The 26,531-nt window shown below is 40.2% G+C and overlaps 1 protein-coding gene across 48 annotated transcripts in view; it reads right to left on the bottom strand.

The window, feature by feature from the left end:
* EPB41 (erythrocyte membrane protein band 4.1) overlaps positions 1–26,531 on the bottom strand; it is a 186,985-nt gene that overhangs the window by 139,358 nt on the left and 21,096 nt on the right. For 2 of the 48 annotated variants that reach the window (XM_005653393.3, XM_021095709.1), the window contains exon 1: positions 24,679–24,950. The exons of 42 other annotated variants lie outside the window; for them this stretch is intronic. The gene's annotated coding sequence lies outside the window, so the exon portion shown is untranslated. Of the gene's footprint in view, positions 1–24,678; positions 24,951–26,531 lie in introns of those variants that run through there. 4 more of the 48 variants (XM_013995826.2, XM_005653390.3, XM_021095705.1 and 1 more) reach the window with 3 other exon arrangements.

The raw sequence follows: 26,531 nt of genomic DNA, 5'->3' as shown, positions 1-26,531 counted from the left end.
AATAGAATTAGGGAGTTCCCTGGTGGCCTACTGGTTAGGATTCAGCACTTTCACTGCTGCAGCCTAGATTCAATCCCTGGTCTAGGAACTAAGATCCCACATCCAGCTGCCATAAAAAAATAAATAAATAAATAAGTAAATTAATTAATTAAATTATATTCTGGTTCAACAAATTCATTTTGAAATCTTAATTTTCTTTAGAGTCAAATGAATTGTTACCTTCAAAAGTTTTCATCAAACTACCATTAGATTTTCTTTGTTCCACTAACCAAGACTGAAACCTATACTCCAGCATGCAAGTAGGGGAGAATTTTTCATTTTTCTTCCAATAAACTGAGACTCCTATTATTATTCCTATTACAATTAAAAGAACAAAGTAAGACTTCCCAATGAAATCAGAATAAGAGAGGTTAGGGGGATGAATTTCATAAAGCTCCATATTACCTTATCAAATGAAAATATAAAGGGCCAGAGAGCATCAAAATGTTTACAGTGTTATCAATGTTTGATAAAATTAGGGGTAATTTTTAGTTTTGTCTTTATACTTTTTCATTAACCAATTTTTCTAAAACTCAGAGTAATTACTTTTAAAATTAGAGGGATAAGGCATTAAGTCATTTATTTCTACGGATCTTTTTTTGCAGAAAAAAATATCTCTGCTGATAAATAAATAACACAGTTTATGTAACTTTTTTGGGCCACACCTGAGGCATATGGAGGTTCCCAGGCTAGGGGTCAAATTGGAGCTACAGCTACCAGTCACAGCCACAACCACTAAGTTAAGCCAGGTCTGCAACCTACAGCACAGCTCACAGCAACACTGGATCCCCGACCCACTGAGCGAGGCCAGGGATAGAACCCGCAACCTCATGGTTCCTAAGTCAGATCCATTTCCACTGCACCACAACCGGAACTCTGGGTTTATGTAACTTTTAACAAGTACCTCTTATAACTCAATATAAACTTATTTTAAAATAAGTTTTTCCTCCAAAGAACACTCAGCTAATAAAACCTGCCCATAACCAACTACAACTCAGTCTTCCTTAGCATTTAACTCCACAGTAAAAGTTACAATAATCTGGTATTCTACCAAATACTATGAAATGTATTTGACAGCCAAAATCACCATCTAATGATTTCCTTATGTGCTTTTCATATCCCATACCTCTGGGTAACAGGTAATTCTTAATATCTCCAGATATGAAAAGTCCTCAGTAAGAAAAGTAAATGTCATGCTTTCATTTTCTTATCAATCAACACATTGAACATCCTAATAACATATTTGCTGACATACCACATGTCAGACAGTTGTAAACATTTTCTTTTAGTTACACAACATACAATCAATCTCTGGATATTTTGGTTTCCCTACTTAGGACTAGAATAACTCTTCTCAAAATTAAACATAATTGCAACCAGACTAGAATGGCTTTCCCAACAGACTTGTTCTCCAAAAAAACCCCACTAATCTTTGAACCAACCAAATTGGTTACATCAAAACTGGTTATTTCAATCACTTCCCAAGAAATATTTTCCTGATTTCAGGTGATATATTTTAATGTTAGTTACCTGTTTCATCAGTGCATTTCAAAGAATTGTTCTGAAAGTAATGTCCAAAACAGGAAAGAGCAGTTTAAATTCAAGATTTAAGCTCTACGCCCAATTTAACATTTAAGAACTATGGCAGTTTGGCTACAAAGGTTGCCAACTCTTCCCATCAAGTGTTAGAATCACAATGTGAGGCCCAGTCTTCCCAGCCAGCCTCCAGATGATTGAATCATCCTAACTGAGGTACCAGACATGAACCTTGAGGCCATCTTGTATACTCCAGCTCCAGCCCAGCCACTGGTACTTATACCACACGAAGTAGAGACAAGCTGCCCTAGCCCGTACCATGTGGAGCAAAAATAAGCCACTTTTACAAAATCCTGGTCCAAAGAATCATGAACAATAAAACAGTTATTATTTCAAGTCACTAAATTTCAAGGTGATTAATATGTAGCAATAGATAACCTGATACCAAAACCAGACAGACATCACAAGAAGAAAGGAAGGAAGGAAAGGGGGGAGGAAATTACAGGATAATATCCCTTTTAAATATAGACAAAAAATCCTGAACAGAAAACTAGCAAACTAAATCCAGTAACATATAAAAAGGATTATCCACAATTACAAAGTGAAATTTATCCTAGAAATGCAAGGTTGAATCAACATAGAAAGGCCAATAGATATAATATACCATATCAACAAAATAAAAGACAAATTCTTCATGATCATTTCCATAGATGCAGAAAAAGCATCTGACAAAATCTAAACCCTTTCATGATTAAAAAACACACTCAGCAAACAAGGAACAGATGGAAATTTCTTCAACCTGATGAAGAATATCTATTAAAAAACAAAAAACTACAGCTGATATCAATACATCCCATACATAGGGAGAAAGCTTTCTCCCTAATATCAGGAAGAAAAACTAGAATCTTACCACTTCTTTTGACACTGTACTAAAGATTCTAGCCAGGGCAATAAGGCAAGAAAAATAAATAAGCATACAGTTTAGAAAAGAAGAAGCAAAATTATTTCAATTTACATATGAAATAATCTTGTATACAGAAAACTATGAAATTCACACACACACACACACACAAATCTACTACAACTAATAAGCAAGTTCAAAGAGGTTGAAGGATACAAGAGCAATAGTCAAAAATCAACTGCATTTCCAGAGTTCCTGTCATGGCTCAGTGGTTAACGAATCCGACTAGGAACCATGAGATTGCGGGTTCGATCTCTGGCCTTGCTCAGGGGGTTAAGGATCTGGCGTTGCCATGAGCTGTGGTGTAGATTGCAGATTCGGCTCGGGGGATCCCTGGCATAGGCCGTTGGCTACAGCTCCGATTAGACCCCTAGCCTGGGAACCTCCATGTGGCACAGGAGTGGCTCAAGAAATGGCAAAAAGACCAAAAAAAAAAAAAAAAAAAAAAAAATCAACTGCATTTCCATACATCAGCAATAAACAAGTCAAAAAATGAAATCAGGAAAAGACAATTCCATTTATAATAGCATCAAAAAGAATAAAATACTAAGGAATAAATTTAAGTGAAAAACGATAAGATTTATACAAAAAATCTACATTATATCAATAAAAGAAATTAAAGAGCTAAATAAACAGACTAGTATTCCATGTTCATGAAATGGAAGACTTAATACTATTAAGAAGGCAATATTCCCCAAATTGATCTACTAAAATCCTAATGGCCTTTTTTTTCTTCAGAATGCACAAGCAGATCCTAAAGTTCACATGGAAATGCAAGGAATAACCAGAATAGCCAAAACAATCTTGAAAAATAAGACCACAGTTAGAGGACTCACATTTATTGATTTCAAAGCTTACTGCAAAGCTATAGTAATCAAAACATTGTGCTTCTGGCATAAAGACAGACATGTAGATCAATGGAATAGAACTGAGTCAAAACAAAACCATATATTTATGCCCAGTTGGTTTTGACAGGGTACCAAGATAATTCAATGCAAGAAACAAATGCATTTCTAAGACAAATAGATAGACACAGGCTAAAGAAAGACTTTAGACCACTGCCTCACACCCTATAAAAAATTAACTCAAGATATATCAAATATATGACTGTAAGAGCTAAAACTATACAAATCTTAGAAGAAAATGTAAGTGTAAATAACCATAACCTTGGATTAGGCAATGGTTTCCTAGATAGGACACCAAAAGCACAAGCAACCAAAATATTTTTGAGAAACTGGAGTTCATCAAAATTTAAAATGTTTGTACTTCAAAAGATATCATCAAGAAAGAGAAAAGAAAGGAGTTCCCGTTGTGGCTCAGCAGTAATGGACCCGACTAGTATCCATAAGGACTCAGGTTCCATCCCTGACCCCACTCAATGGGTTAAGGATCCCACATTGCTATGAGCTGTAGTGCAGGTCACAGTTGTAGCTTGGATCCAGCATTGCTGTGGCTGTGGTGTAGGCTGGCAACTTCAGCTCCAATTCGACCCCTAGCCTGGGAACTTTCATATGCCACATGTGTGGCCCTAAAAAAAGAAAAAGAAAAAAGAAACAGAAAAGATAACCCCAGAATGGGAGAAGATATTTGCAAATTATATATTTGGTAAGAGTCTGGTCCTAAGAATATACAAAGAACTCTCACAGCACAACAATAAAAAGACAACTCAATTTTAAAACGAACTTTTATAGGTATTTCACCAGAGAGAATATACAAATAGTCAATAAGCATATAAAATGTTCAACATCACTAGTCATTGGGGAAATGCAACTCAAAACCACAATGAGATACCATTTTACACTTACTAGAATAGCTTTTTCTTTAACAAAAGGAAAATAAGTATCGGTGAAGATGTTGAGAAACTGGTAACTTCTTCCAATGCTGGTAGAAATGTAAAATGGCATAGCCAATATTGAAAACAAGTATTCAAACAAAAACATGTATATCAACATTCACAGTAGCATTATTCATAATAGTCAAAAAGTACAAACAATACAATATCCATCAACTAATGAATGGATAAACAAAATATGGTATATCCATATGGCGGAATATTATTCATCAATAAAAAGGATAAAAATTAAAAGATGCTGACATATGCTACCACATGGGTAAACTTTGAAAACATTATGCTAAGAAGCCTGACACAAAAGGCCACATATTGCAGGATTCCATTTATATGCAACATCCGTAATATGCTAATCCACAGAGATACAGCGGTTGCCAAAGTCTAGGGGGAGGAAGAAACAGGAGCAACTGCTAATGTGTAAGGGGTTTCTTATTATTTTGTTTTGGAATTAAATAATGATGGTAAATATATGAAAACCCACTGAATATGCTTTTTCTTTTTTTTTTTCTTTTTTTTGCTCTTTAGGGCCACACTTGTGGCATATGTAAGCTCCCAGGCTAGGGGTGGAATGGGAGCTACAGCTGCCAGCCTATGCCATAGCCATAGCAACACGGGATCCAAATGGCATCTACAACCTATAGCACAGCTCACAGCAACACCAGATTCCTGACCCACTGAGGAGGTCACGGATCAAACCTGCATCCTCAAGGATACTAGTCAGATTTGTTTCCACTGCGCCACAGTGGGAACTCCCCTGATTTATGCATTTTTAAATGGTAAATTTTATGATATATAAATTATATCAATTTTTTAAAAAAGAGATATGGGGAGAGCAGTTGCATATGAGGAAAAGAATACTGTACAAAGTGAGACAAAACCAAGGATCAAGTTCTGTCTCTGCCATGAATTGGTCAAGTCACTCACTTCCAAATCTGGGGGCCAGAGCTTCCTTATCTTCTAAATGAAAAGATGGGCCAAATGATTCCTGGAGTCTCTTCTGGATTTGACTTCTAATTTTGACTATTAATTATCAAGTACAATAAACATTCAAGCCTAACAATTCAAAAGCCAAAAGCACCCAAAGATAAGAATAAGGAAAGTGGGAATTAGCCTTGGAATGTTAGAGAAAAAAGAGCAAATCATGCCAAGGTCAGAAGAGCAGAAGGAAATGAAGTAAGAAAACCGTTTAACAAGAGTTCCCATTAGGAAAATGAATCCAACTAGGAACCATGAGGCTGCGGGTTCGATCTCTGGCCTCAATCAGTGGGTTAAGGATCTGGCGTTGCTGTGAGCTATGATGTAGGTTGCAGACGAGGCTCGGATCTGGCATTGCTGTGGCTCCGCGTAAGCCGACAGCAACAGCTCTGATTGATCCCTAGCCTAGGAACCTCCATATGCCGTGGGTGTGGCCCTAAAAGAACAAAAGAAAAAAGAAAAAAAAAAAAAAAGAAAGAAAGCCATTTAACAAATGAGAAAAGTAAATTAGGTGAGGCCAAGAAAGCTAAGCTAAGGATATATTTGATTAGATAAGCAGTAGAGAACTATAATAACTCTTAAGGAAATAAATCACCTACTCAATGAAGCTCTATTTAAGGAAGATAAATACGGCAGGATAAACTGGAAAAGAAAAAGACTAAGTGCAAAAGATCAGCTAAACAGTTAATGCCCAGATCTTGCTTTCTAATACTAGTCTCCAATAAAAGGAGCAGGGCTCCTGGGAGAAATAACTGATCCCAGGACTGGGGCAGGAATTATACAAGATAAGCCTGGAGCGTCATGTGGTGCTAGAAAGTAAAAAAGTATTAAAATACACACACATACACACACGCACACTAATAAGGGTATGTCAAAGGAACCTTAGAGGTCAATTAAAAGAGTGCCTTATGGCCAAAGCTAGAACAATTTGAACAACAAAATAAAGTAGCATTGAATTATAATCTGAAGTATAAAATAAATACCCATATCAGTGTAAATCCATATTGATATAAGTAAATGGTTGAATAAATAAATAAATGGAAAGAACAGACAAATCTCTGGTACAGAATTCCAAATAACTGAGGTAGGTACCTTGCCCTCAAGGAACTGAAACAGAATGCTCCACCACTTAAGTGAGGGCTGTGCATAGTGACTTCCTTTCAAAGAGTACAGTATGGAAAAGAAGGGGAGAGGGGGAGAAATTTTACCATGGAGAAACCTAGTCAACTACTTCAAGTCAAAATCAAGGTCAATATCAATAGTGATAAGTCATGTTAAGAGCATATACCCTTGTTAGGATACAATGAGAATAGCACTTTTCTTCTGTGATTTCCTCCCCAAACCTCATTATCCAAATCTAATCATGAGAAAAATATCTAACAAATCCCATTTGAGGTACATTTTACAAAATATCTGACCAGTAATCCTCAAAACCATCAAGACCATCAAAAATAAGGAAAGTTGGAAATCCAAGGGGAACCTAAGGAGACACTGCTACTAAATATAATCTGGTGTCTTGGATGAGATCCTGGAACCGAAAGATTAGGGAAAACCAAGGAAATATTAATGTAGAAGTATAGACTTTAGTTACTAATAATGTATCAATATTGGTTAAATTATTTTAACATCTGTACCATACTAATACATTAATAATAGGGGAAATTAGGTGTGGGGTACACAATAACACTCTGTACAATCTTCACAATAATCTTGTAAATCTAAAACTGTTCCAGCAGTTCCCTGCCTGATAGCTCAGTGGGTTAAGGGTCTGGCATTGTCACTGCTGTGGTACAGGATTGATCCCTAGCCCAGGAACTTCCCAGTCATGGCCAAAAAAAAAAAAAAACTTCAAAATAAAATTTTACTATTAAAACAAAAAAGTAAAAAAAAAAAAAAAAAAAAAAAAAAAACGCAAAAAGACAATTTATGGAATGGGAGAAAATAGTTTCAAATGATGCAACCAACAAGGGCTTAAACTCCAAAATATACAAACAACACATAAAACTCAACAGCAAAAAAACGAACAACCCAATTGAAAAATGGGCAGAAGACCTGATTAGACATTTCTCCAAAGAAGACTTATGGATGCCCAATAGGCACATGAAAAAATGCTCAATATCACTCATTATTAGAGAAAAGCAAATCAAAACTACAATGAGGTACACCAAGTCATACAGGTCAGAATGGCCATCATTAGTAATCTACAAATAAATGCTGGAGAGGGTGTGGAGAAAAGGGAACCCTCCTACACTGTTGGTAGGAATGTAAATTGGTACAACCACTATGGAAAACAGCATGGAGGTACCTCAGAAAACTAAATACAGAACTACCATATGATCCAGCAATCCCACTCCTGGGCATATAATCCAGACAAAACTTCCATTCAAAAAGACACACTCACCCCTATGTTCACTGCAGTACTATTCACAATAGCCAAGACATTGAAACAACCTAAATGTCCATCGACAGATGAAAGGATTAAGAAGATGTGGTACATATACACAATGGAATACTACTCAGCCATAAAAAAATAATGCCATTTGTAGTAACATGGATGGAACTAGAGACTCTCATACTAAGTGAAGTAAGTCAGAAAGAGAAAGACAAATACCATATGATATCACTTATATCTGGAATCTAACACATGTCACAAATGAACCTATCTACAGAAAAGAAACAAACTCATGGACATGGAGAACAGACCTTGCCAAGGGGGAGGGAGTGGGATGGACTGAGAGTTTGGGGTTAGTACAGCAAACTATAGCATCTGAAGTGGATAAGCAATGAGATCCTGCTGCATAGCACAGGGAACTATATCTAATCACTTCATTGAGAACTATGTCTAGATACTTACATCGCAATACAACAATGGGAAGAAAAATTATGTATACATGTATGTGTAACTTGGTCCCCATGCTGTACAGTGGAACATGTTGGAGAACAATGTGAGAAAAAGAAAGTATATATGTACAACTGGGTCACTTTGCTGTACAGCAGAAACTGACGGAACACTGTAAATCAACAACAATAAAACAATAATAATAATAATAAGTTAATGGGAGTTCCCATCGTGGCTCAGCAGAAACAAACCCAACTAGTATCCATGAGGATGCGGGTTTGATCCCTGGCCTTGCTCAGTGGGTTAAGGATCCGGCGTTGCCATGAGCTGTGGTGTAGGTCGCAGACACAGCTCAGATCTGGCTGTGGTTGTGACATAGGCCAGCAGCTACAGCTCCAATTCAACCCCTAGCCTGGGAACTTCCGTATGCAGTAGGTACAGCCCTAAAAAAAAGTTAACACGATTTAGCCTTGATCTGACTTAGCGTATCAGCAAGAATGCAAACAAAAGGACAAATCCAAGACACAGTAAAATCAAAGAGGAGATCCCATTGTGGCTTAACAGAAACGAATCTGACTAGTATCCATGAGGACACAGGTTCAATCCCTGGTCTCGTTCAGTGGGTTAAGAATCTAGCACTGCTGTGAGCTGTGGTGGTGTGCAGGTCACAAATGTGGCTCAGATTCTATGTTGCTGTGTCTGTGGCACAGGTCAATGGCTACAGCTCTGATTCGACCCCTAGCCTAGGAACCTCCATATGCCGTGGGTGCAGACCTAAAAAAAAAAAAAAAAAGACAAAATAAATAAAATGAAAGATATGACAGAACATGATGACAAAGAGAATATGATGGGTGAAGGATATAAAGAAGTGAAATATTAAACCAAGGTTTCAAGTCTGGGGAAGGGAAAAATACTGTTGCCATTATAAAAACAAATCAAAACCAAAAAAACACAAACTATGAAACAGCAAAGACAGGACTGGGAAAATGAGGCTGGCCTTAGAAATGCCTACTGAATATCTTCCCTTGCGCATCTCTCCCTCAAACATCCCCCTCCTCTGTTTAACTATAATGGTCAATGGCAGTACCGTTCATTTCCTCATTCATTCATTCACACAAAGTGGCAGGCAGTAAACTGGTCACTAAATATTTTTAAATTAGTAAAACAGATATGGTCCTTGTCTTCACAGCCTCACTATCTAGCGGGGAAGATAGAAATTAAACAAGAAATTACAGAGACGTGCAGAACGGTAAGGTAACATAACAAGCACACCTAATCATTAAGCCCTGTCCTTCAAACAAAAAAAACCTGGTGTCCTTGGCCTCACTTCACACAATTAGTGCATCCTCAAATGAACTTTAACCTAACTCCCAAATATCTCTTATCTTATCCTTTCCACTGTCACTGCCTGGGCCACGATAATCTTTGTTCTGGTTTAACACGGGAGCTTCCTGCCTCCGATTTTAGTCCTCTCCCATTCATCCTCCAGAGAGCCACCAGAATATTCTTTCAATAATATAATCTGCTCATGGCTCACCAAATGTTTCAGCACAGTTTAAGTCCCTTAATAATGGCATTCATGATTCTTCACGAACTGATTTCTCACTACTTCCTTTCTCTTCACAAGATGTACTCTGGGGCAGACTTACTCAAAGTTCTCCTAACATGCTTCTCCTTTTCACCCCTTTGCACTTACAGTTCCCCTCTCTGAAAAAAACTCTTCATACACACATCTTTACAACTGGAAAGGCTAATTCTCATGTGTCCTTCAAGAATCTACTCAGAGTCACTTCTAAAGCCTTCTCTCGGCCCTAGTAGAATTTTCTTTTCTTCCTTGGTTTTTCTTCTCTGTAATCCCATAATATCCTGTGCATAGGAGTTCCCATAGTGGCTCAGTGGTTAATGAATCCGACTAGGAACCATGAGGTTGCGGGTTCAATCACTGGCCTTGCTGTGGGTTAAGGATCCGGAGTTGCCATGAGCTATGATGTAGGTCAAAGACGCGGCTCCGATATGGCTTTGCTGTGGCTCTGGCGTAGGCCAGTGGCTACAGCTCCAATTCAACCCCTAGCCTGGGAACCTCCATATGCCGCAGCAGCGGCCCTAGAAAAGACAAAAATATGTATATATACATCCTATGCATATCTCCTTAGAGAGCTATTCCCACTTTGACTGGCAGTTTCTTTGAGGGTAGGAATTGCGCCTTGTTCATGTCTGAAATTTTGATTTCCAATACAGTGACCAGGAGAGAATAAGAATACTGGATAGATTAGTTGAGAGAGGTGATGACATAAGATATCCAAATGGAGTTATCCTGCAGAGAGTGAAAAAAAAGAAATGGAACATGGGTATCAAGATTGAAAAATACAGATCTTAGAGCCGACTGCTTCAGGTAGTAGTAGAATCTCTAACAGCAGATAAAATCTTAGGAAAATAGAAGATGAAACACAGAGAAAAAGACAGAGTTTCTCAAAGTGTGAAGAGTTACTTTTTTATACACTAAAGTAAAATCGGTCTGTCTTGGTCATAATTTTCACATAGAACCTTGTCTCTGATGAAAACTAATGATTTATCATTTTTGACACCTGCTTTTCTAGATGATACAAAATAAAGTAGAAGAGAAATCTAAATGAGAAATAATTTTTAAGAAATGTCATTTAAAACAGTAACAGTAGGGAGCTCCTACTGTGGTGCAGTGGTTTAGGAATCCAACTGCAGCGGCTAAGGTCACTGCAGAGGCACAGGTTCAATCCCCAGCCAGGTACAGTGAGTTGAAGCAACTGGCATTGCTGCAGCTGTGGCTAGGGTTGAAGCTGAGGCTTGGATTCAATCCCTGGCTGGGGAACTTCCATAGACCATGGATGTAGCCATAAAATTTAAAAAATAATAAAAAAATAAATTAAAAAAATTAGAGAACAATAATAATAGGAGTTTTCTGGTAGCTCAGCAGGTTAAAGATCTGGCACTGTCAGTGCTGTGGCCTAGGAACTTCGGCATGCCAAGAGCATGGCCAAAAAACAAACTGTGTTAAGAATTAGGAAATGGAGAGGGAATATTTATGGAGAGCTATTTTACATCAAATTACTGAGCTATGATCAGAGATTATATACTCTGGGGTAAACAGGTAAAAGGAAGCCCCTCTCCCATTTCTATCCTAACCACCACCACCGCCCCCCCACCACTATTTGTCTTTTTCTGTGAATGCTAATTAGATATTTTATAGGTAACTGCGGTCTCCCTTAAGAGTTGTATAGACCGGGTGTTGATAACAGGCAAGAAGTGGCTCCTCTCCCAAATATAACCAGAGGCTGGCAAAATAGAGAACCCCCTTTTTTTAGGCCTTCTCCTCTGGGTTTAGAGCAAACTGTACATGCAGTAGGCACTGCTAGGTAGATGTGGTAGCAGAAATGGCTTCTGCCACTGGAAGGCAGTTATGCGTGTCGTGGTTAAGAGGGGAGGCAACACAAAAGAAGACCATAAATTATAGTTTCATCTTGTGCGCCAGACTATATTGAAGCATTCTAGTTAACTCCGTGCTGATTTCTCTTTGCTATCTCCTAGCTTTAGTAAAGTACTAAATGTTCCAGCCTGGTCTCAGCTGTGAACTACGGGAGTATTAAGAGAAGACTCACCTCTGGGACAGAAAATTAAAGAGAAAGCAACACTCTGTGAGGTCAGCAAGGGATTCCGCAGGGAAAGGTGAGTCTTTGGGAACAAACATCCTTGCTGGGAGCTCCGATTGTTCCATCCCATGTGCAGAATCTCCTTCTAAAGTCAACTCTGGAGAATCCTTTATTTACTAAGATAGAAAGCAGTTTTCTCCTATCTAAAACAATCTTACTGTAAATCCAGGTCTGATTCTAAAATCCATATTGTTACTGGCTGTCACATCACACTGCCTTCAAAAAACTATTAATAGAAAACTGTTCAGCAAAAGTATGGGAGAGAATCATTTAAGAGGAGAAGGAAGAAAGGGAGGGAGGGAAAGGGAAGGAGGAAAAGATGGGAAAGAGGGAGGGATTTCTCCAAAGCAATAAAAACTCATTGTGGATTAAACGTCAAAGTTGGAAATATTTAAATTTAGTATATGCACCAAGTTAGCATATATGAAGAGTAGTTCCTGCTATATAGCTCACATTTAATATGTGTTAATTCCCTTCCTCAGGAACAAAGATAAGAGCCTAGTGGAAAAATGCTGACTTAAAGTTTGACTTTTGAAGAAGTTCAAATGTGATGTTATTTAAAACAGACACCCGGAGTTCCCGTCGTGGTGCAGTGGTTAACGAATCCGACTAGGAACCATGAGGTTGCGGGTTCGGTCCTTGCCCTTGCTCAGTGGGTTAACGATCAGGCGTTGCCGTGAGCTGTGGTGTAGGTCGCAGACGCGGCTCGGATCCCGCGTTGCTGTGGCTCTGGCGTAGGCCGGTGGCTACAGCTCCGATTCAACCCCTAGCCTGGGAACCTCCATATGCCGCGGAAGCGGCCCAAGAAATAGCAACAACAGCAACAACAACAAAAAAAAAAAAAAAAAAAAAAAAGACACCCAACAACAACAAAACTCTACATTTCCTTATTGAAAAAGTATTCCACAGGTAAAAAGAACCCAGAATGGAGGTGATTATGATGTTATACATCAATTTTCTGTTCCAAACAATAAGAGGAACACACTCACTTCTCCAGTATGGTTAAATGTAAAAATATATGCAAATTCATGACTTCATTAAACTGCAAAATCATCTGCTTTATTTACTTTATGACAATAAAGTATACTATCTTTTTGTATATCTGCTAAGCCAGGAAGATTCAAGACGCTTCAGATTTCAGGTGGCTTGGGTACAAGTTCCCCTGCAAAAATACCCTCCCAACGAACATCAGCCAAACCCCTTCCTGTTTTTCAACCTCGTATGTTTACTTTCACATCTGCTGTAAAAGATAAAAGCAACAATGGGGACATCAACCACATGATCCTGTCCTACCAACCCGGAAATGAAGCTATGAAACCAGAGTTGCTGTGAAATGAGTCTTTAGAATACAGGCACACAGCCTTAAAAATGTTACAGTGTAAGTCTGAATCAATCCAAAGGTGGACAACACCATATATATTTCTATAGAGCTATATAATATTTATTTATATATCATAATCATGCAGACACATAGATGCCCAATTTAAGTAGGAAAAAAACGTGTGGGTCAAGATACAAAAATATTCTTCTCCTTAATCAAAGTTTATTTTTTTCCCCCATCTTCAGAAGATCAGATTTTATCAAAGGGAAAAGGGAACTAACATTAGTTGAGTATCTGTATATGCCAGGCACACTGCAAGGTTTATTTCTGTTATTATTATGTATTCTGTGTTATGTGGGTATTATCCTCATTTTATAGAAAAGTAAACTTTGTACAACTTTGGACACTTTGCTTAACTTTTAACCTGCTACTTAAAATGTAAAATGGGGAGTTCCCGTCGTGGCACAGTGGTTAACGAATCCAACTAGGAACCACGAGGTTGCGGGTTAGATCCCTGGTCTGCTCAGTGGGTTGCCATGAGCTGTGGTGTAGGTCATAGATGCGGCTCGGATCTGGCATTGCTGTGGCTCTAGCATAGGCCAGTGGTTACAGCTCCGATTCGACCCCTAGCCTGGGAACCTCCATGTGCCCCAGAAAGCAGCCCTAGAAAAGGAAAAAAAAGACCAAAAAAAAAAAATGTAAAATGGAATGAAATCACACCTACTTCATAGGGTTGTGGTGAGGCTTAAATGTAAAAATAACGGCTAACATTTATCTGGTGCCAGACACTGCTCTAAATATCTCACATATAATAACTCATTTTATCATCATAACAGCCTTAAAAGTAAGTATTTTTGATCATCCACATGTTATGCAATTAGTAAATGGAGGTACAGAAGTTAAGTAACTTGCCCAAGGGCACTACCAGCTAAGGAGAGAAACTAGAGTTTAAACCCTGGAGCCTGCTTTTCAACACCTATGTCAGACCTATAAAGCACACAGCCCTGAGCATAGCTCATAAGTCATCAATAAAACACTAGCATTATTTTACCAAGCATATAACACCAACTCATAAATTGTGGCTGAACTGTGCTAAACTAAGTAGAAGAGCCAGAATGTTAACCCAGGTTATACTCTGTACTCTTCCTGGATTACATGTCTTTCCATGACACAGGACCCCTATTCCTAAGTTTTTTATGCATGCCCAGGCATTTCTACTAATACTAGATCACTAAACTTTCCTAGGTGAGGGGTCATGTCTTTTTTTTTTTTTTTTTTTTTTTTTTCTTTTTGCCTTTTCTAGGGCCGCTCCTGCGGCATATGGAGGTTCCCAGGCTAGGGGTTTAATCAGAGCTGTATGTAGCCAACAGCCTACGCCAGAACCACAGCAACTCAGGATCCAAGCCGCATCTGCGACCTACACCACAGCTCACGGCAACGCCGGATCCTCAACCCACTGAGCAAGGCCAGGGATCGAACCCACAACCTCATGGTTCCTAGTCGGATTCATTAACCACTGCACCACCATGGGAACTCCTATATTTCTGTAATCACATATACCCACAAGGTCTTGCTCACTGTGGGTAATCAATTAATACATATTATTGAATGATCATGCCATTTCTCTGTTCAAATCCTCCCAAGAATTCCCATCTCAGAGGAAAATGCAAAGTCTACAGCATAAGCCAACTAGGAACTGCTTAGGAGTACCAAAGGAACTGCTCCTCCTACCTGCAACCTCTCTGAACTCAGCTCCTACCATTTTCTCCTAGACCACCTTGCTCCTGCCATGCTGGTTTACTCCATGCTTCTTAAACACATCAAACATGCTTAACCTTTGTACATGCTGTTCTGCCTGGAATGTTCTTCTCCAGATATCATTCAGGACTCTACCCAAAAGTCACCTTATCAGAGAGGTTGTCTCTGATCACTCTACCTAAAATACTCATCCCACTTCTCTTACTCTTTGTCCCCTTAATCTGCTCTCCCTGACCCTCACTAAAATCTTCTATTTTATCCCTGATTTGTATACTTTATCATTTGTCCTCTCCCACTGAAATGTCAGCTCCACAACAGACATCCCTAATCTATTTTATTCACTGTTATGTCCCAGTGCACTTAGGACAGTGCCCAGTAAATAGCAGATAATCAATAAATATTTATTAAATTAATAAATGGTAGATGTATTAGTCGTCTGTTGTCATACAACAAATTACCTCCCAAACTTAGTGGCTTAAGACAACAAGCATTTATTATCTGTCTCTGTGGGTCAAAAATTCAAGCGTGGCTTCGCTGGGTGCCTTTGGCTCAGGGTCTCTCATGAAATTGCAGTCAAGCTCTCATCCAGGTTTACACTCCTCTCACAGCTCCACTCTGCCTGAAGAATCTGCTTCCAAGCTCACTTTCATAGTAGTTACTGGGAGACTTGGTTTCTCACCATGTGGGCCTCTCCATGGGCTGCCTGAATGTTCTTAGGATATAGCAGCTGGCAATCCGAGTGACAGGAAGAGAGCCAGAGAGGACCCAAGATGTGTGTGTCCAAGACAGAAACCACAGCCTTTTGTAACCTAATCTTGGAAGTGACATCCCACCTCTCATGCTGTATTCTACTGATTAGAAGTAAGTCACTGGGGGGTGTGATGACTGTTGTACAACTATAAATGTAATAAAATTCATTGAGAAATAGAAAAAAAAAAAAAAGAAGTAAGTCACTGGGTCCAGGGCACACTCAAAGGGAAGGGCTTACACAAAGGCATGCACACCAGGAGGCAGGGATCACTGAAGCCGTCTTAAAGGCTGCATACATAATAAAAATGCACAGCAGACATAATAAGCATCTAAAAACAAAATTAAAAAAAAAAACACCTTGCCATTTGGTCACCCAATATATTCTTTTAAGATATTTATTTAAATATGATGCTGTGATCATTATGCAATCATGCACCCCAATGCTAGCCTTTTCAACTTCACGAAACACCGAAGATGTTTAACTATTAAACATCTCTCTTTTTTTTTTTTTTTTTTCTTTTTAGGGCTGCACCCGAGGCATATGGAGGTTTCCACGGTAGGGGGCTAATCAGAGCTACAGCTGCCTGCCTATAACACAGCCACAGCAACACAGGATCTGAGCTGCGCCTTCGACCTACAGCACAGCTCATGGCAACACCGGATCCTTAACCCACTGAGCAAGGCCTGGGATCGAACCCGAAACCTCATGGTTCCTAGTCAGATTCGTTTGTGTTGCACCATGACGGGAACTCCTACGAAATATTTCTTGTTAACCAGTGCTCATTAACAATTCTGAGAGAATACAGCTTACAAAGAGAAGTCAACAAAAACAGCATCTGGAAAAAAAAGAATTATTGGATGAATCTTGCTGAGTAGATGATATCAACCTTTTTAAAATATGGACTTGATATTGGTTGGTATTATGTAAATATTGTTAATTTGCTTAGGTATGACAATGGTATTGTAATTACATAGAATAATGTCTTTATTCTTAGGAGATGCATCCTGAAGTATTTTAGGAGTAAACTGTCATGATATCTGCAGCTTAATTTCCAAGAAAATATGATACACACACATACAGAGAGGCAATGAGAAGCAGTCAGATTTATAACCCATGTCTTAAATCTTAATTATCCTGGAATTTGCATTCTCACTACACTTCTAGTGTGTCCCCTATATTATGTATCTTGCTACTGTACTAAGCAATATCTGTTTGGGAGAGTTGGGGAGGGCAATGAAAGACATGATATTGACCATCTGACCTCAGAAGCTGACAATCTTATTGGGAAACACCAGTTTTATGCACGATATAAAATAACATGACAAATTTGGAATGTAACAAATAAATGCTGCAAGAGTGCAGAAGAGGATACCAATAAACTTTCAGAAAATAAAAGATCTTTGAAATCTCTTTCTTCTAACAGGTCTCTTATTCTTGGCATCCTTTCCCTTAAATACGTCTCCTTTAAAGATTTTTACCTACTTGGCAACAAGTGACTGATTATTTCTTACTAACAAAATTATCTGGAGACTATCCAAACATAAAACACATGTTTTGCTCATCTGGAACGCAGGATATGATTTTTTAAATAAAATACTATTTACATCTTCACTGGAAAAAAACACTAAATATACGATGTGGATTTTCTTGCTTTCAAAAGCAATTGTGCTATTTCAAGTGTTGAGGATGCCAGAAAGCTTGAAGATTTAAAAATAACCTCACAAAGAGCTCATTTCCAACACCAGATGGAAAGAAATTACTCTAAAGACATACGTGTAGGAGGACATATATACAACATCATATGATACCACGCAAAAGGTTTATATAATTATATAATACCATTAAGATTCACAGGACTCTGCAGGTAGTAAGTTAGCAACAGCGTAGATTCTCTGAATCATTAAAAATGATAAAAGGACAAGAAACTGAAAGTGGGTGGTAGCAAAAAAAAAAAAGAAGCAGCCTTCACTTTAAGCTGCCTTCCATGCATCCTTACTGCATGCTGAAATGGTTGGCAGGTAAAATTTGAGGGCTTAAATCCTTGGAGCTCCTGACAGTTCTGCCTGTGTCCATATGGTCAAAACTAGCGGGGGTGGGATGGCAGAATGAATTTCAAAAATCTGTACCGAGTGTATTATCAAGGTGAAACACTTCACTTGAATATATGTAGAATTGCAAAATAGTTAATTGAAATACATGCCTGACATATAAATTAAAACAGCATTTCCTTAGAAGTTGATGTACTCTTTAAGACATACTATTAAGATCGCATTGTGTTAAAATGATTCTAATACGGTTACTCAATTTATGTAAGCATTATATAACAGCTGAATGGCAATCATAACTGAACCTGGGCATAGTCCTACATATTCATAAATAACTAAAAGCATACATTTCTGTTGCACTGGCAGGTCACAGGCTTAAATTTAACCAATTCAAAACAATCCTATGCTTTACTGTTGTTAAATCACCAAGAGGCTCTCACTCAAAACTTTTATATCATAACTTTATGACTTAATGCTATTAAAATATAATATTAAAGTTTTATGAGTGAATATTAATGTAGAAAGTAACTAAACCTCAGTCTATGTTATGTCCAGGGCTGCAGTTCAGACATATAAAGGGCCTACCAAAAGTTTGTTTGGATTAGGATGATTTTTGTAGAGGACAGAAGGCACAAAGAGGAGTCAGGTTGCATTTATAAATTACAATTAACTGTTATACCGTATTTTATTTTCTCTTATTATTTCCACCTATTTCAAAAAAGAAATTGAGGTGTTCCTGTTCCTATTCCTGTTAATAGATAACATTATTAGATAATACAGTTGACCCTTGAATAACAGGGGTTTGAACTGCACAGGTTCACTTACCCAGATTTCTTTCAATAGTAAATACTACAGTACTACACCATCCAAGGTCGACTGAATCCTCAGATACAGAATCACATATATAGAAGAACCACATATGCAGGGGGCCAGCTATAAGTTACACGCTTTTTTTTTTTTGCTTTTTTTTTTTGGTCTTTTTAGGGCCGCACCCTCGGCATATGGAGGTTGAATCAGAGCCAGAGCCACTGGCCCATGCCTCAGCCACAGCAATGCCAGATCCGAGCCGCATCTGCAGTCTACACCACAGCTCATGGCAACGTTGGATCCTTAATCCACTGAGCAACAAGGCCAGGGATTGAACCCACATCCTCATGGATACTAGTCAGATTCGTTTCCGCTGAGCCACGATACGAACTCCTACACACAGATTTTCAATTGCGTGGAGGGTCAGCACCCCTAACCTCTGCATTGTTTAAGGGTCAACTATAATATAGAATTATAGATATATATTGAATATAGATAGAATGGAATTAGATAATACTAGAGCATCTACTACTTCCTCCGATTTTATTTATCAATATAAATACAGTTCCTATCCATTCTATCAGACAATCTTGCCTCTTCTCACCCACTCTGCCAAGATAACGTTAACCCTATTCAAGCTCTGCTCCACATAGCTCAGAAACAATGCTAATTTCTACAAACAGACATCACCCCAAAAATTGAGAATAAGAGAAGAGAGCCTAAATTAATTGGGTAGAAACAACCCAAAGAGCCCTCAGCCATGGAAGGAAGAGAGTAGATATGTTAGAGATAATCAGGAGATAACTGCAAAATGAGCACTGGTCTTAATAAATGCAATAATAAGAGTTCCTGCTGTGGCACAGTGGGTTAAGAATCCAACCGCAGCAGCTCAGGTAGCCGCAGAGGCACAAGTTCAATCCCCAGCCCAATGTAGTGGGTTAAAGGATCTGGGAGCACCACAGCTATGGTGTAGGTTGCAGCTGCAGCTCGGATTCAGTCCCTGGGCCAGGAACTTCCATACGCCATGGGTGCAGTCATAAAAAATAAAAATAAATGCAATAATAAAATAATAAATAATAAAATAAACATGGTAGTTCCCATAGTGGCTCAGAGAAAATATCAATAGCATCCACGAGGACGCAGGCTTAATCCCTGGCCTCAATCAGTGGGCTAAGGATCCAGCATCGCCATGAGCTGTGGTGTATGCTGCAGACACAGCTCGGACCCTGTGCTGCTATGGCGTAGGCCGGGAGCTGCAGCTCCATTTCAACCCCTAGCCTGGGAATTTCCATATGCTGTGGGTGTGGCCCTAAAAAGCCACAAAATTAAAAAAAATAAATAACACTCGAAAAGCAGCTAATTTATTTTCAAATACTTCCAAGGTGGGTATAATCTCACTTTAATAAAAATAATTAGGAATTCCCATCATAGCACAGCAGAAGCGAATCCAGCTAGGAACCATGAAGTTGTGGGTTCGATCCCTGGCCTTGCTTAGTGGGTTAAGGATCTGTGGTGTAGGTCACAGAGGCGGCTCAGATCTGGCATTGCTGTGCCTGTGGTGTAGGCCGGCAGCTACAGCTCCCATTGGACCCCTAGCCTGGGAACCTCCATATGCCGCACATGTGGCCTTAGAAAGACAAAAAATAAGAAAAAATTTAAAAAATAAAAAATAAAAATAATTAGAACAATGAGTGTAAACAGACTTATATCATAATCAGATTCTCCCACTAAAACTTTCCTAAAACCAACATTTGAAGTAGGGTCAGTGAGGCAGTTAATTCTAAGATCAGCGCTCAAAATAAAATATCAAAGTTCTCCTTTCCAACACCTCCATTTCTGAATGCTGTTCATTGTTTAGCTCTTTTCTTTATCCTTCTCCCTGTGTATTCTTTAAATAACAAGATAGTAAATCAAAATACTAATCTAACCCAGCGTGTACACCAGAGCATTTGTTACACTGCATTTTACTGAGCACACCATGAACCCACTGGTAAAAAAGAACACAAAGTAAGCCACCAGTGACATAGCAACAAACTTAAACAAAAATCAACATATATTTGGAATCCAGCTCTTCTCTAAAAACTATTACAAATGCAATGAATCAATTACCTGCTAGAATTACCTTACTAATTTTAGGTTCTTGACATAAACAAGGCCCTTATCTCCAGGGCTTTATTCAGAGGGAAAAAAAGCAAAGTTATTCATAAGAAAATAGTTGTTAGAATTATTATTGTTTAGCTCACAAATAAAATAAGGTGATTCTATGCTCAAGCAATGGGGGAAAAAAACAAGTCCTTTAGAGGTAGCAATGAATCTGCATCTGAATATGCATGTGACCAATCACGAATTTGAACAGAGTCCTGGAAAAATACACTGGCAGCACTTGCACTGGCCTGCTTCTTAGACAACAAGGCAACAGATTGTATGTATAAACATATGCTCCTCTTGACTTCAGAACCCCATCCAGCCCCCCATGGCCACTGATACTCAAAAGTTATAAAATCAAATTACTGATATTAAATTAGATTTGGACATAGAGAAAACAACATAAGCAAGCCCTATCATTCACATCACAAATCACAGACTGTGTATTTTAAATCACAATCTACTGGTAAGCATATCAAAGTATATGCAGAGAATTCAAGAGTCCTGCAACTTTTAGGCAATGCTTCTCACAAGCTTAACTCTAAAGCTTTCTTAGGAACAGGAGGAAGGAAACCAAATAGCACTGTAAGCACATTATCTCCCATAAAATGAATCTGTTTAAAATTAAGACCATAAACTAAGGAATAAAATGGAAGGCTGGCTCTGTAATTTCCAAATTTGTTAAGCTGCAAACAAGAAAACATCACGCTGCTGAATTTTAAGTGCGAGGCATAAACCTGACAAAAGAAAATAACAGGAAGAATGCATAGGTCATATCTCCCAACAAAATGCCACAATCATTTTTTTTCAGAGACAGGAAATCATTTTAAATAATTTGTTAATTTAGATATTAGTTTAGAAGTGTTCCTTAAGAGGGAAAAAAAGGAGGCATGATACAATCCAGAAAGATTTGTGTACTATTCTGTTAAAATTATATATGTTATATCATATTTTATATATTATATTGAGGATAAGCCTACTTTAAAATATAGGCTTGTCTGCCATATCTACTATTCAGATGCAATAAATATGACTGGCATGTTTAACAAACATTAAGGAAATGTTGGCCCTTAGACCACCAAGAAGGAGAAAAGACACAGAATGCAAGTAGAAACTCACCTAAAAGATAAAACTTTCTTCTAATTAGTTTAATCTATTTGTGGACAACTAGAAGTTTCCAAGTGTTAACCTTGTTAATTGGTGGATTTCTTAGCTCTGAGTAGAATGGAAGCCTAAGACATTTTCTTAATCTACCATCAGCCACCATCTACCACTAAGAGCTGCACACATTGATGGGGCACTTAGGACCTAAATCCTTTTAACAAACACCAGTTAAAATTCAGCTGGCTGGCTATATTAATGAAGCTCAAAGAAAATTCAAAACAAAAACAAAGAATTCTATCAAGTTCCTTTCACAAAGGGAATTTTCCCCCCACACTTCAAATGACCAATTATAGAACTTTTTCTTTTTTTTTTTTTTCTTTTTTTGCTTTTTTGGGCTGCACCCACCAGGGCCACAGCAATGCTAGATCTGAGCCTCATCTGCAACCTACACCACAGCCCACAGCAACGCCAGATCCTCAACCCACTGAGTGACGCTGGGATCGAAACTGCAACCTCATGGTTCCTAGTCGGGATTCATTTCCACTTCGCCACGACGGGAACTCGCTAGAACATTTTTAAGAGAATTGAAAACAGGAGGAATATATATGACAAGCATAAATGGAACCTCCTGACCAAAGGTACAGAGAGCGGGAAGTATGGGTTATTAGTGAGCAGGTCTTTCAGTTGGAAATACAAGTAATAAGGAGAACTGAGGTGGAAAGATAGATTGGGGGCCATATTATACAGGAACTTACCTGTAAAACACTTGGTTATAAAACACTAGCATAAATGTTGGGAGAATTTCAGTGAGCCCTAAAGATTAAAAACATTTATTTCTAAGCCTGAATTCAACTATACAAGGAAAAAATAGTGTAGTTTTGTTACTAAAAGAAAGAGGAATTGAAGGTTAGCATGTTGAACCTGGGTCTGCAGGTAAGTTCACTTTTAATAGGGGCAAATATACACCACACTTCAGTTTCCCCAGGGATATGAATAACGGCCTTTTACCTTAATTATAACCTTCCTGTAGCAAGCACTCTAAGTTAGCATCTTGATACCAAGGCAATTTGATGTTCAGCCATTTTACATCCACTTTTAATGTCATTTTTTGAGTGCTTATTGTGTGCCATACATTCTGCTATGTACTCCACGCGGATTCTATTAATAACACCCCAAGAAACTACTTTATAAAACCAAAATGGTCAGCTGGCAAAGAACTTAAGGTTTCCACCTTACAGAAAAGGAAGTGAAGAGTACCTCAAGTTTCCGTAACGAGTAAAAGTTAATACTACAAAACAAAACTGGGATGAGAAGAATTATATAAACAAGATAGATACTTGTGTGTGTGTGTATTTGATTAAAAGTCAAACCAGGGAGTTCCCGTCGTGGCGCAGGGGTTAACGAATCCGACTAGGAACTATGAGGTTGCGGGTTCGGTCCCTGCCCTTGCTCAGTGGGTTAACGATCCGGCGTTGCCATGAGCTGTGGTGTAGGTTGCAGACGCGGCTCGGATCCCGCGTTGCTGTGGCTCTGGCGTAGGCCGGTGGCTACAGCTCCGATTCGACCCCTAGCCTGGGAACTTCCATATGCCGCAGGAGCGGCCCAAGAAATAGCAACAACAACAACAAAAGACAAAAAGACAAAAAAAAAAAAAAAAAAAGTCAAACCAACTAAAAATATTGCCAAGACTGAGAACACAGAAAATAGTAATGAGCAACAGCATGGAGTACAGTATACATCCTCAAGAGAGCATAAATTCACTATAACAATATCCGAGGCAGGAGACAACACCATTTCTTGCAATCTTTCCTAAAAAAAGAAAGGAGAGAATAGCAGCTGTGAAATCACCCAGACTACTAAAAAAAGCTCTGCCATCTATTAAAAAAAAAAAAAAAAAAAAAAAAAAACTAACTCCCAACCAGCAATACATGCCAAAAAAACACGTCTCCACAGACTAGTCATTTATGGTAGGGTACAGTTAGAGAAACAACAGGATGGCAATCGCTATCAAGTGGCCCGAAACCAATCCGTCAGCAATTCGTTTCACGTGAGATCACTTTCTCAAGAGAATGCCCGTTCCAGGGAAGACTAAACCTGTTTTGGCAAAGCCCCACCAGGAATAACAAACAGCCTGGCGATGCATCTCGGAGTGCGATCCTAGCTCCAGCCTCTCCACAGGTAAAGGCAACCCAGCGAGCAGAAGGAAATATGTCCAAGCCGACAGATGCGCGAACTGAAAAAGGAGGTCACGGAGCTCAGGGAATCGATTTAACCCTTTGGTCCCTGGGACCTGAGAAGACTCAGCGGGAGAGCAGACGGCCCCCGGGCTTGGGGGATTTTTTTTAATGATGTGGGGGGGTCTATGGCGGGAAGGCCTTAAAGTCCTTCCAAGGCTCCCTCCACCCCTCAGACTGCGCCTGACTTATCCTGACTGCCCAGCTACCTCGTCACCAAGAAATCACTCTGCGGCTGCACCCCACACCTTCGCCACCCGAAACCTGCAACTCGCCCTCATCTGGTTCCCTTCCAGGGCTCCTGCCCACTGTACAATGACGGACAGACCAGACGGTACCGATCTCCCCTCGTCAAAAATGCACCCCAAGCCTAACTTTCAAACGCTCCCCCCAGCGCCACCCCCGCCTCTTTCCCCTCAGGCCGGCCGCGTCCCGGCTCCAGCCCCTCAGCCACCGGCGTGCAGAGGACAGGCGGAGGCCGTGGAGCCCGCGCCCCCGGCCCCGGCCCGGGCCTGCGGTGGGCTGGAGACAAAGAGGCTTCCGCGCCGCCGCAGCCGCCAGGACCGTCCCCTCGGGGACAGCTCCGCGCCCCCTCTTCCGCCCCGCTCGCGCGCCCGCCGCCTCGCCTCACCGGTGGCTCGGGCTCCCGCGCCCACCGCTGCAGCCGCCCAACGAACAATGGCAGGAGGAGGCGCCGGCGTCCGAGGCTCGGCCCTCTGCGGCTTGCGGGCCCGCCGGCCGCAGGCGGACTGACGGACTGACTGACTAACCCACCGCCGGAGGGAGGGAGCGAGCGAGCGAGGGAGCGAGCAAGCGGCCCCGGCGCGCGCCCTCCCGCCTTTCCTTCGCTTTGCAAGGCCGGCCCGGCCCGCAGCCAGCCCGCCCCGCGCGCCCCTCCCCCTCTATTCGCCACAACATTGTAGTAAATTTCTATTGGGTAGCGCCGAGGGAAGGAGGGGGCCGGGCCCACGGCCCGCCAGCACATTGGCTGAAACCAAGTTCTGGCTCCTCTCTTCCCCCCCATCCACCCCCGAGGCCGGTAGGAAGACGGGAGGGGAATGAAAATGGGGGGAAAGGCAGGGGGCTGGACGCTTGTGCGCACGCGCAAGTTGAACCCACTGTCTGCACCGGGCGTTCCCGGCTCCTGCGGTACCCACGTGGAGAACTTAGCAGCTAGAGCCCTAAACCAAGGTGACGCCCTTTCCTCCTCGAGGAAGGTCAGGTAATGGGCTGAGATTTGGAAGTTACTGCCAAGCTATCCTTGCTCACCGGCCCCCCCCAATGCACCCACTGACTTTGGGTAAATCACTCAGCTTTTCTGAACCTCAGTTTCCCCATCTACTAGCTTGACCATCTCTAAGCGCCATTCCAACCCTGACATTCGATGAGACTTTACCTCTCCTGGCAGCTGCGCAAGGCCTGAAATGGAAGCTGAGTGTTGTAGCCATGCCAAGATTTCAGCTGTCGTCTGCATTTTCGTACAGGCTCCTACTTCTGCCCTGGCACCCTCAAAGTCATGAAAACTTAGCTTCGGAGGTCTGTCTCCAGCTGAACTTAGGGTTGCTCTGACAACGGCCTGATGTGCCTTCATTTCCTTTCAGAAGTTTCAGATGCCCCTTGAACGTTCATACTCCCTGCCAGGCTGGTCTCTGGACAGGTGAACAGAAAGAAGGCTCTGCTTCAAGCATGGTCTCTGTAAAGTAAGATAGGTTCTGGTATTTCCATTTTAAAGATGAAGAAACTCAGATCTGGCAGGATAAGAAGCCGGGCCATCTGACTTCAGAGCCTGTACATGCCAGCTAGGCTGTCTCCTGGTATCTAATCACAGTCCCCTCACAACTCAGCTCAGCCTCTAGAAACAGACTACCTGAGTTCAATCCTCAGTCTCCCTAATTGTTTGGCCTTCTTCGTGCCTGTTTCCAACCCATGAAAGGGAAATTTAACGATTCCTACCTCATAAGAGTTATGGTGAAAATTAAATGAGTAAATACGTAAACAGTATCCAGCTCACACTAAGACCTACCAAAGTGTTAATTATTATTGCTATTTGGAAACTAAAATATGGACCGAGAGGTGTGGGACTCACTGACATAATAATGTTATATTTGGTAAGCATTCAATTGTCAGCACTGAGCTGAAGCATTTTACATGATTATGCATCTGAAACATCCTAAGACACCCTTGAGGACCATCTGACTACCCTATCTAAAATAGCATCCCTTGTCCTGCTTTAATTTTGCTTCCTGGCATTTCTACCTGACTTTCTACTGTATATTTGTCCCTCTCAATACATTGCTGCATTTTGGTCCCACTAGACTGCAAGCTCCAGGAGGGCAGGGGCTTTGTCCTCTTGTTCATCTCCCAGAACAGTACACACCCAATAGGTATTTGCTGAACGAATGTATGAGTTATCCCCACGTTATACACAAGGAAGCTGAGCTTTGTAAGGTCAGGGGACTTAGCCAAAGTCATTCTGTGCATTAA

This window comes from Sus scrofa, chromosome 6 (assembly GCF_000003025.6).
Source record: "Sus scrofa isolate TJ Tabasco breed Duroc chromosome 6, Sscrofa11.1, whole genome shotgun sequence".
Taxonomy (NCBI): Eukaryota; Metazoa; Chordata; class Mammalia; order Artiodactyla; family Suidae; genus Sus; species Sus scrofa.
Note: the sequence above shows the minus strand (reverse complement) of the source record. Positions and strands in the feature narration are given on the sequence as shown.